The following is a 10,125-nucleotide window of genomic DNA, read 5'->3' on the forward strand; positions in this document are numbered from 1 at the left end:
TTTACTACTGTTTTTTGCTTTAAGTGATTCCTTTACTTTCTAGTGCTTTATTTTGGTAAACTCTCACCTAAGTGCAACCACACGACAGAAGTCAGTACAGGATTTCCCCAATATCCAAGTTTCTGTTTGGTATAATTTGGTAGATTGTTTCTGGGTTCTGTGAATGCTATGGCCATTAATTTATATGGAGAATTTTTTCAGCATCCCCAGACCTCAAAAATCACCTGCCAATTGATCCCACATAGGAAAAACGTACTTTGGGGTAGCAGGGAAATTTGTATTTATTTCAAAGGACAAAATCATTGTCTATTTAACCCTCCCTAAGGATTAAACTGAGGATTTAGTCCTCCCTGAGAAAACACTGAGATAACTATTAACATACTCAAACCACAGAAATGTCATGATAATTCCAAATTTCCCTCTCCCTACCCCTAGTTATCCAGCTATTGTAAATTGCTCAACATTTCTTTCTTCAGGCCATGAGTAGGGTGAGACAAATGAGGTGTTAGGGCACAAGACTGAAGGACGGACAGGTTCAATATCTCAAGAGTGGCTGCCTCCTTCATTTATGTATCCTAAGAGTCTCACCAGCTTCCACCCACTCCAAGGCACAGCCTAATGGATGTCTAATACTTCCAAACAATCTCAATGAAAATTAGTTTTTAGATTGCCTCTAAAAATCCTGCTCCTCTTGCAATATTTCCCTTCTCCATAAACCCTTCTAGTTCCACAATTTACAAACTTTCATGACAGCCTTTGCCAGCCTTTCCCCCACACCAAATAGTCAATCTGTTAGCAAATTCTACCTTCTAAAGTTGCCCAGAAACTGATAACTCTCTTCACCTTCTCGGACACCTCACTCATTGAAGGCGCTGTGTTCTTCCCATAGATCAATGCAGACATTTCCAGCCTCATACTTTTGTTATATCTCCCTATGGCGGTGGTTCTGAGTTGTAGGGCAAGTCAGGGTTAAGTAGGCAGCTTCAGGGACAGTGCAGGCAGCGACTTCAAGAGAGTTAATAAACTTCTGAGATAAGGGCAGAGAAATCCAGGAGGGCTAATGAAGACAGTAATTTTTTTTAAAGATTTATTTTATTTATTTATGCATCCAAGAGCTGGGGTATAGGTGAGAGGTGCAGGGGGATGAGAGGATTCACCAGAGACAGAGTGGGGAGCAGAACAGGCAGATTGACTGAAATACACTGCTGAGGGGAGCAGTAGGTGTGACAAGAGAGGTCTGCTGCACCATTTGGGTAAGCTCCTGGCTGAGGATCAAACTTGTGCTGCAGATAGCTTCACAGTGCTAAGACTTAACCCCATGCACCACGGGCGGGGTTGGGGGGGGGCGGCGGGCGGGAAGGGCGGTGCTGAGGACATTAAATTTTAAAAGACCTTGGACAGGGGTAGTGAAATCAAGACTAAGATAAGAGCTGTAAAGCTGGACACAGCTGCTCAGGGAAGTACAGCCATTGAGAGTGTGTCCATCACAAAGAGAATGGTGAGATTTTAGAATAGAGAAAAAAAGGTTTAAATGGCTCCTAAACCTGGGCCCATATGGCATCTTAGCCCTTCCTTGGCACTGCTGCCTAGGAGACTTCCCTTTTCCTCTAAACTTTTTCTTTATTCTCTAAATATTTCCTTCTCTCTGCTTATCGATCTGAGGGTTTGTCTACGAATTCTCTTTTGCAGTTTTGTGGGTCAAGAACCCATGATGGTTCAAGGGTTACCAGGGTGAAAAGCAGCAGCAGCAGCAACAGCTGTAGTCACAGTAACAGCACACACTGGCTTCAGTTCCATCTCCCCTGTTAAAATACGTAGGTGAGTTGGCCTGTAATCTTTTGCTTATCGATCTCCAAAGGCTTTTCATCTCACTCAGTAGAAATGCCAATAAACAAAAACTCAAAGAGCCTTGCACCATCCCCATATCCTCATACTCACTGGTTCTCTCTCACTCCACTGCTGCCACCCCAAGCTCCTTGAGTCTGGAAGGCACCAGGCCCTGTATTTTCTCCACATTTTAGTTGCTTCCCCTCCCTTGGCTGCTCTTTCCCCAGATCTCCCCATCATAGCTCCTGGCCTGGTTTGAGTCTACAGCTTCTCAGCAAGGCTTCCATGGCCATGCTGTCAAAATGGCAACTTCCCCCAACTCACATGCCCCATTCTCCCCTCAACACTATTTCTCAACACAGTGTTTATAAGCAGCCTAAAGCAACCTAACACAATATATAAAATATACCTTATTTCTGGGCATCCCCGCTGGTGCAGGGGTTGAAGTCTCAGCGCTATCTAGCTATCACCAGCCACTGCAGCATGAGTTCGATCCTTAGCCAGGGAGCTACCCACATGGTGCAGCAGACCTCTCCTGTCTCACTGCACCCCTCAGCAGTGTATTTCAGTGGATCTGCCTGTTTTGTTCCCCACTCTGTCTCAGGTGAATACTCCCAATCCTCCCCCACCCACACCTCTGCCTGCACCCCAGTTCTTGTATGCATAAATAAATAAAAATAAATCTTAAAAAAGAAACAAAGTTCAATACTTAAAACTACCAGATATCAAAACTTGCTATAAAGTTTATGTAATTGGTATTAGGCAAGTGTAGTCAAGGAAAAAGTATAAAGGGGCCAAAAAAAACCAAACAAAAAATACCTTATTTTTTTTTTCTATCTCTACCTACTAGACTACAAGCTACATGAGAGCAAGGACTTATGTTTCATTTATTGCTACATCCTCAGCTTTTAGAGCAATGTCTTGCACACTATACATGCAAAATCTTTATTAGATAGGTAATTACTATTATTAATACGATTATTTATGTGTACAACAGACCTGACCCCACTAATTCCAGGCTTTCCAAGTGTTTAATGAAATCAAAATTAAAATGATTAAAGGGCCTCTCTGGTGGTGCAGGAGTTAATGTCCAGTGCTATCAAGCTATTCCCAACCTCTGAGGCCTGAGTTCCATCCCTGGTCAGGGAGGTAACCCACAGGTACAGCAGATATCTCCTGGCCTTTGATACAGAAATAATTCCTAGATCTGCTTCTGCAGTTCTGGAGCTGAGATTTTTTTTTGGTTATAATGGTTGGTGGTAAGTCCTGAGTTCCATGGCAAACTTATCAATTCCCTTATCTATTCAGTCAAGCCTTCCAAACTTGTCCTCTGGGGGCTTAGGTTTTAAACTTATTAAATGGTACCAAGATAGTTTCTCCTCCACTTTTTTTTGCATAGTTAATTGTTTTACAGCTTTTTAAAAAAGTTTTTTTAATTTTAATTTTTTAAAGTATATTTTTGCATAGCAGACCTGGGGTATAGCATAGAGGTGCAGGGGGTAAGAGGATTCACAAGACAGAGTGCTGAGCAGAACAGGCAGATCCACTGATATACATTGCTGAGGGGAATAGTGGGCAGACAGGAGAGGTCTGCAGTGCCATGTGGGTTAGCTCCCTGGCTGGGGGTTGAACCATTGCAGTGATAGTGCTGAGGCTTAACCCCTAGGCCACCAGGGAGGCCCTGTTTTACAGCTTTTAATTTTGGGGGGTGGACCAAACTATTATTGTGAAATATTATATGACATTTAAATTTCAACATCCACAAATAAAGTTTTATTGTAACTCAGTGGTGATCATTAGTATACAGCTCTTGCTGACTGGCTGCTTTCACACAACTGCGCACAGAGATCACATATTCCATAATACCTAAAATATTTATTTCTAGACCTTTACAGAAAAGGTTTGCTGACTCATGGTATAAAACAACAAAAAGAAGGATAACAAATTCTTAGCTCACCAGTTCCTAAAGTAGCGTGTCCAGATGACTCAGTGTGTCTCAATTCTTATCCTCCAGGTTGCAAGGTAGGGAAAAGCTGATGCTTCCTGGAGAAATTTCTGTGGTCCAGTTGCGATGCTTCCCATCTCTGTGGAACTGGCTTTGCTCTCCAAAAGCTTTTGGGTGATTCTTTTCAAAGCCAGTTATAATCTCATCTACAGTACCCAATCAGTAGTCCTGAATCTGTTTATCCTGATTGGATTTTTAGGCTGTAGACTAGAATGATTGTCAAAGCCTTGCTTACATTGCCAGTCAAAAGAAAGAATGTGGGCGGGACTTAAACGCCAGTCTACCCTCCCCCTGCCTTCCGGTTAGATCTGGAGATAAAATTAAAATGAGGCCCTTAAAGTGACTCCTAATCCAATCCAATCTTACTGATGTCCTGATAATAAGTAATCTGGACACACAAAGACTTGAGCATAGGAGAAAAAGCATCGCTGGAGAGGCAAAACCTGCCAACACCTTTATCTTGTACTTCAAGCCCCCAGAACTCTGAGAAAATGATGTTTTTGTTCTGTTGTTTAAGCCATCCTATCTGTGCTCTCTCTCTCTCTCTCTCTCTCTCTCTCTCTCTCTCTCTCTCTTTCTCTCTGTGTGTGTGTGTGTGTGTGTGTGTGAGAGAGAGAGAGAGAGAGAGAGAGAGAGAGAGACCAGATTGATAGGTTTTGCCTAAAGAAATGAGCATGCAAAACTCAATGTGAATCTTTGTTTTATCCATTTCCCAGGTGTTCCAGTTCCAGCCTTCTCCACTGCTTTTTCTCTTGTGCAAAACTGTGATTGTCCTCTTACCAGCTACTGGGCAATTGAGTTTAACTCACTCAGAGTAAAGATATGTTTTATATATTGTGTTAGGCTGCTGCTAAACACTGGCAGAACCCAAACAAATCATCTAAGAGCTTTTTGTGTGTGTGGCTATAAATTCTTTTTTTTCCCTTTTCACAACCATTCCTTGTCTACCCTTGTCGCTTTCCTTCTCCCTCCCTCTTAACTTCAAAGCCCTCAAGGGTGTTTGCTGATATAGAGTAACTTTTTTTTTAAAGATTATTTATGCATACAAGAACTGGGGTCTTGTAAGCCAGAGGTGCCTGGGGAGGGAGTGAGGATTCACCAGAGACAGAGTGGGGAGCAGAACAGGCAGATTGACCAAAGTACACTACTGGGGGGGAGCAGCAGGCGAGACAGGAGAGGTCTCTGGTGGCATGTGGGTCAGCTCCCTGGCCATAGGGGTTCTAACTCCTGCTACAGTGGCTGGTGATAGCTTGGTAGCACATCTTTAATCCCTGTGCCACCAGAGAGGACGGACGGTCCAGTAACTTCTGAAAGTGTTTTATGTTGTTGAATTATTATATGGATACTCAATATTTGATTTTATTGTTAGATTTGTTTTGCTCAAATTCCCTTAATTTTGTGGAAAATTGCTGCATTTCATCCTTTCTTGTGGCTCTGTAATATCCCATGCTATGTTTGCACCAACATCTTATTGATCCATTCACTCAATGAAGGCGATTTAGGCTGCTTTCATGTCCTCACTACTGTAAATAATGCTGCAGTAAATATTGTAAAACACTGGATTTCTTTTGTTGATGATTTCACATTCTGTAAGTATATGCCCAGGAGTGGGCTTTGAGGAATCATAATGATTTTCCTCCTTTTGGTTAGTTTTTTTAAAAAGATTTATTTATTTATGCAAGAACCAGGGTACCGGCCAGATGTGCTGGAGGGTGAGAGGATTCACCAGAGACACAGTAGGGAACAGAACAGGCAGACTGACGAAATACACTGTTGAGGGGAGCAGCAGGCGAGACTGGAGAAGTCTGCTGTGCCATGTGGGACCCTCGCTGGCTGGCCAGGATCATACTGGCGCTGCAGAGGCTGTGGACAGCTTCACAGCACTGTGCTAAACTGCCTGCGCAACCAGGGGAGGCCCTTACTTTTAGTTTTTTAAGGTAAATCCAGATTGCTTTCCACAGTGGTTTACCGTTCACATTCCCACCAACAGTTTAATAGGCTTCCTTTTTCTCCACATCCTCCCCAGCACTTCTTGTTGGGGACTTTTGTGACATGTGCCATTCTCACAGGTGTCAGGTGATACCTCACTGTAGTTTTAATCTTCATTTCTTTTATTAGGAGTAATGATGAACATTTTTCTCATAGGTCTTTTGGCTGTCCGGATATTCTCTTTAGTGAATTGTGTGTTCATGTCTGCTGCCCATTTGATAGTTGGGTTATTTGGGTTATTGTTGAATTATATATCATGGATAAAAACCTTTATCAGATATATATTGTGTAAACATTATAGATACCCATTTAGTAGATTTAATTGCCTTGTATTTTATTTTGCTATATACAAGCTTTTTAAACTCAGGTAATCCCAATTTTTTAAAATTCATTTATGCATACAAGACTGGGGTGTAGGCCAGAGGTGTGTGTGTTTTGGGGGGGAGGGTGACATCCCAATTGACATTTCATGGATAGTATTTAATTTGAAAATGTCAGTGATTTAACATATATACTATAATATATACTATAAACTAATTTTTCACTTAGAGTCTAAACACCTCTTTTTTCTTTCTTTTTTTTTTTTTTTGTGGGACCCTCACCAGCGGCCGGGAACAAACCGGCGCTGCAGAGGCTGTGGGCAGCCTCGCAGCCCAGCGCTCAACCACTGAGCCACCAGGGGAGGCTCAACACCTCTTTTTTCTTAATAAATCAATTTTTTCTGAGAGGACTAGTGCATCCAACTTGATTAACAGGAACTTGACTGCTTCTGATAACTTGGCTTTTGCACAACTTGACAGAATAGAGAGTTTGGGATCAACCTTCCCCTTAAAAACAACTATAAAAAATTAATATATGTTCATAAGACCATCCAGATGCTTCATCCTATCTTTACAGTCCCAGGACTTCCCCACAAGTTCTCGTTCTTGAGTTTCTTTACTCTGAGAGAATGAAATCAGTGTTGACTTAATTGAGTATATTCTACATCCAATCTCCATGTAGCAAAGAATAAGAAAAATTACTTCTTAGTGCTGAATGCAACTAAGGAGTGAGTCTTCTAACTAGGATCACTGTCATCTGAACTGAACACTCAGTGTTTTAAGGTTCTGAGTGGTACTGTTAGTGTATAACTGAGGAGCACCCAGGGACCCCCACCCAAACTGTTAAGGGTGTGTACTCTAAAAGGGATTCTGCTGTCTACATGCACAAAGGCAAAGGAAGCAGATGCCTATGTGAAAGATTATTTTAATAGAATTGGTGTGTATGGGACAGAGAGAGAGAAGAAGAAGAAAGGATTTTAAACAATACTTTCCCAACAAAACCTCCAAAATTACTCCTCTCTACATGGACAAATGCCCAGTCAAACAGGGTCAAAAGGAGACAGTCAAAATTAAAAATAAAACACATAATACATTATGAGGTCAAGTAACAACTGCCATTGTCTCTGCTAAGGATTAAGATATGTCTCCCCAGGTGTTTCTCCTCCATAGGTTTCCTCCAAGTCCCTATTCACATGTGTTTCTACATCTCTCTTACACATGTCTCCACTAAGTCCCCTTCCAGCAATACCAAAGTGTAAGTCAATGCTAGAAAAGCAAGAGACTCGACCCACCTGTCTTTTGTGTTATATAGGTCCACCTGACATCTAGTCCTATCCCAAGTCCCCAGTAGCCAAGTCCATTTCATGCCATACTGGGACTACATGTAAGTGGGAAGGGAAAAATGGAGCCAGTTCTATCCTCGTCCCTCTTTCATGGAGGTATAGCTATACCAATGCCGCGCTTGTTGACCTGGTATCTGAGTGAGCACCTAGTATGATGATCAGGGGGCATATTCAACCTGAATGACCAAAATTGCCTGACTGAGGTATTAAAAACTTGTTCTCAGAGTCTCTTTACTCATCAGTGAAGTAGAAATAATACTCAAGTTCTGACCACTTACTACAATATTTGGGAAATTTTCCCCCACTACCAAATCAATTCTGCAATACCAGCTGTGTGTCCTACAATTCAACTCAGTTCTGACTTTCTCTACCTGGAAAGAGCATCATATTCCGCAAGTTAAGGCATCTGTCCCATAAGACTGCCTTCCCTTCAGCGCCAATTTCAAATCTTGGTTGTTACCTGTGTTTCTCACTGGGTGACTATAAATCAGAAGTTTCCATGACTCACTGAGTTTGATTGATATGCAGCTAGAGCCCCTCATGGAATTCAGGAAACCAGTTTACTCTACAGTTTATTATAGAAGGATAAACTCTGGAATAGACAGTTGGGAGAGATACTTAAGGCAAGGTATAGAGCAAGGATTTGGAGCCTTCTCTGAACATTCCACTGTCTCCAAATCTACCCAAATTCACCAACCTGGAAGCTCTCCAAAGTCAACATACTGGGTTTTTATAAAGATCTCACTATGTGAGCATGATAGATCCAATCATTGGCTTTTGCAATTGAACTCAATCTCTAGTCCCACTTGCTTCCCTGGAAATGGGGAAGGGGGAGGAGCGGGACTAAAAGCTTCAACCCTCTCATCATGTGGTTGGTCCTGCTAAGTGCCTAAGTGCCATCCTCAGAGGCTTCCCAAAGTCACCTCATTGACATAACGAAGGACAACTTTATGGCTCTCCACTCTTAGGAAATTCCAAGGGTTTAAGAGCTCAGTGTGGGAAAGGAGACTAAAACAAAATATGTATCTGATATAAATCACAGCATCACAAATACTCGAGGATGTCTTTTGTAATTAAATGAGTTCATACTCAATAAATGGTAATTGTTATTCCACACTCAAAGTTCTGGAATGGGGGAGCTAAATCTCAGGGTTGCTTCTGATCCCTTGGGCCCTACGCATAAATTCTATTTCTAGAACTGGACAGAGAATGGTCCTAGGAAACGGAGTATATGAGGGGTAACCCCCTGGGGAGAGGGGAGGCCCTTGGATACTCAATGTTTCAGCCTCCCCATGACCCATTCTTCAGGCCTTCCAAGTACCATTGTTGTCGGGCTTAGGGGTTCCTGGATTTTGGGTTTCCTTGATTCTTGGCTATGGTGTGAGAATTATAGCCACATCTTTAGCAGAAGCAAAAGCAATGTTTATTTAGAGACAGAAAGGTGTGACTAGCCCAGTTCTGGGTAAGAACAATTGCAAGGGAACAATTGCAAGGAGGAACTGTTTCCTCCTTCCTTTCCTGGAGTGTATTTCCTCTAGCTGCATATCAACACTCCTGAGGGGTTGATGTATTGGTCCAGGCAGCTGTTTCTGTCATTCCCCCTTCTGTAGCATGTTGTGGCCAGAGCGCCTTTGGTCTGAGTAGCCAAGATGTCACCCAACTCCGCCCTGCCTTTGGGAGGTGGGGCAGGTGTTCAGGGCGGCAGACTGCGCCTCCCATGCTGACTCTTGACAAGGTCCGGGCATTGGGGGAGATTCCCGAGAAGCTGGGAGTCCCTGTGCTCCCCCGAAGAGGGAAATTGTACTTCCCAGAAGAGGGGAGTTCTTGCATTTCCCAAAGAAGATCTGAACTAGGGAGTCTCCATGGCAATGCCTGCCAATGCTCTCCTCTTTGTTCTTGGTTAATGCTGAAGTAAGTTAGTTATTAATTGGCATGTGAAAACCTAATTCGGACCCAGGTGACAACTGGCATATTGTTCTTACGCATGAACTATCACAAAAGAAGTAAAAATTGTTAAAGATATAGTTAGGAAAGAAATGTTTCGGCCCTGAGAACTATGGAGAACAAGCTGCCCTGAGCCAGCTGTGCTTGGAAACCATCGCCTAACCTGGGGGGTACCTGTTTGTGGCAACAATACATCTCCGGTGTATGCGAAAGGCTAACAGTTCGCAGGTTGTGTGGAGGTTAGGAATTTCTAGTTCAGAGTTAGACTTCAGTAGAACTTACATAGATTTGATGAGTTGTTTTAGATCACTTTGAAGTAATTGATAATAGGCTACATGAATTGAGTGCTAGGGAATGGGTTGATTTTAGTAATAGAGCGTAACAATGGACTTCCATGTCCACTCCAAAATTAGGAAGGCTTGACAGGATGATTGATTGTTACTGAACATTGTACTGTCTTAGACAATTGATTATGTTAGAAAATGAGTTGTACCTAGGAGAGTAGTTGTCCCTGTGGATTTTCTTAATCAGATTAAAGAAGTGTCCTTTTGTAGTATGAGATCAAGAAGGTCTTTGTATATTCATGAGAAAGTATGTAATGATTGTTTCTGTTCTGCTTTGATGCTTATGCTGATGTCATCTCATCACTCGCCTTAAGGTATAAATAAAGACCCGCTGAGACCCTCAGTCGGAGATA

This window comes from Talpa occidentalis, unplaced genomic scaffold, assembly GCF_014898055.3.
Source record: "Talpa occidentalis isolate TD23 unplaced genomic scaffold, MPIMG_talOcc4v2.1 talOcc4.14, whole genome shotgun sequence".
Taxonomy (NCBI): Eukaryota; Metazoa; Chordata; class Mammalia; order Eulipotyphla; family Talpidae; genus Talpa; species Talpa occidentalis.